The sequence below is a fragment of the Mizuhopecten yessoensis genome, unplaced genomic scaffold (genome assembly GCF_002113885.1).
Source record: "Mizuhopecten yessoensis strain PY_sf001 unplaced genomic scaffold, ASM211388v2 scaffold9915, whole genome shotgun sequence".
Classification (NCBI taxonomy): domain Eukaryota; kingdom Metazoa; phylum Mollusca; class Bivalvia; order Pectinida; family Pectinidae; genus Mizuhopecten; species Mizuhopecten yessoensis.
The window spans coordinates 2,410-4,480 of record NW_018408286.1 but is presented as its reverse complement, the minus strand read 5'-3'; the positions used below and the strand labels follow the sequence as shown (position 1 = coordinate 4,480).

General features: G+C 38.8%; 1 protein-coding gene across 4 annotated transcripts in view; it reads right to left on the bottom strand.

Annotated features, from left to right (window-relative positions):
- LOC110459019 overlaps positions 1-2,071 on the bottom strand; it is a 45,722-nt gene that overhangs the window by 41,783 nt on the left and 1,868 nt on the right. For all 4 annotated transcript variants that reach the window (XM_021511037.1, XM_021511039.1, XM_021511040.1 and 1 more), the window contains exon 2: positions 803-946. The gene's annotated coding sequence lies outside the window, so the exon portion shown is untranslated. The remainder of the gene's footprint in view (positions 1-802; positions 947-2,071) is intronic.

Below are 2,071 nucleotides of genomic sequence, written 5' to 3'. Positions count from 1 at the left end.
GTTTAAAGGTTTTAAACATATTTGACCCCTGTGACCTTGAATATGAATCAAGGTCATTTATTTGAACAAACTTGGTAGCCCTTCATTTCAGCATGGTACTGGCCAACTATCATCACATTAGGCCTCTTGGTTATTCAGAAGAAGTTGTTTAAAGGTTTTAAACATATTTGACCCCTGTGACCTTGAAAATGGTTGAAGGTCATTTATTTGAAAAAAATTGGTAGCCCCTCATCCCAGCATGCTTCTGGCCAAATATCATTACCCTAGCCCGTTTGGTTACTGAGAAGAAGTTGTTTAAAGTAAAAAGTTGACGCCGGACGGATGCCGGACGGACGCCGCACCATGCCATAAGCTCACTTGGCCCTTTGGGCCAGGTGAGCTAATAAGTTAATTAAGCTCAAAATGACAGGCCAGGAAATCTAAATAAATCATAGTTTGCATGCTACTGTATACCAGGAAATTGTTGCTGCAGGTTAATTTTCACCGTTTTTACCGTTCATACTGATGGTGAATTTACCATTACAGTGAATATCAATACACCAAATATACATCGTTATTGATTGTACAGGGAAAATCCTGGAATGTGAGAGCAGTCAACTATTTTCAGCAATTTTTCGGCAATATTAAAAAAAAGAGGGTCCATTCTATGTAAAATTAAAAGAAAACTGGAACATGGAGGGGTCAATTTCAGTTTTGAAGGGTCAACGGCTCCAGAATTATCCCTGATGTGAAGGACGAAAGTTTGATGAGGCAAACATTTTCTGGTATACGCATTCTGTATTTTTAATATAAATTTGCTTACACTGTTTCCTTCTCGGGACAGCCCAGCTAGTGTACATAACTTTCAGCACGCTCCATCATTTTCTTAACTTTCTCCATGGTTCGCTCGTCTTTGTGTCGATCAAACGTGGCTCTTATGTGCACTACATCATATCTAAAAGCAAGTCTACAACAGAAAAATAACCATGTTGCTGTAACGACCGATATTAATCAAGAGAATGTAATTGCATATTTTATTAGGTAGGCCAGTATAAGTACTCCAACAATGTTAGAGATTTAACGCATCAAGATACTTTTGACAGGCTCGACATAACAGCCTAGCCACATCTGATAAACAAGAGGCCTAGAGGACCTGTATCACTCACATGGATATGTTTAAAGTACTTAATATGAGGTAATGAAATAGCACTCCATGGTAGGTACTGTACGTACATATGCAATTTCAGTATGATCCATCCAGTATTTCTGGTGATATAGCGAGAACAAACTTCATTTTCAAAATCCAAGTTCGCGGCCTGATGGCCATCTTGTTTCAATGAATACACCCTAATACATGTAGTAACATATACTACTACACATAATGGAGACAAAATTGGGATAAATTCCCTTAATCCCTATGGTAGAAGAAGGATTTCAAAGGTTTTACTGCCCCGCCACTCTGCCACCGTTTATGCTAAATTGAGTCCCCTTACAGTAAGAATGCTCCAGACAAAATAAGGATAAAATCCCTTAATTCCTATGGTAGAAGAAGGATTTTAAAGGATTTTAAAGGTTTTCCCTATATCTATATTTCCCTTATTCACCTTAAAGGATGCTTCAAATCAAATTCAGACAACATACTGTCATTCCTTAAGTAGAAGAAGGATTTTCAATAATTAGCTAAATTTCTCCTATGTAGCCCCATTCATTAGGCCCCAGGGGGCTCAGACCCATCATTTTTCCTATATACGAGTCCCTTTCACCTAAAAATACTCTTGACCAATTTTGGTCAAAATGCCTTCATCCTATCAGAAGATGAAGGACTTTTAAGTCTCTTAACAGGCCTCGCCCCTCTGCTCCCCGGGGTCACACCAACTGTTAAAACAAAACTGGTTCCCCTTCATCAAGGATGCTTCAGACCACATATGGACAAAAACCTGTCATTCCTATAAGAAAAGAAGGATTTGGAAGAAAAAGTTAAATTTCCCCTATTGTGCCCCAACCCAAGGCCCTAAGAAGGCCAGCCCCACCATTTATACAAAATTTGATCTCCTTCTCCCAAGGATCCTTCAGGCTAAATTTTTACAGTATA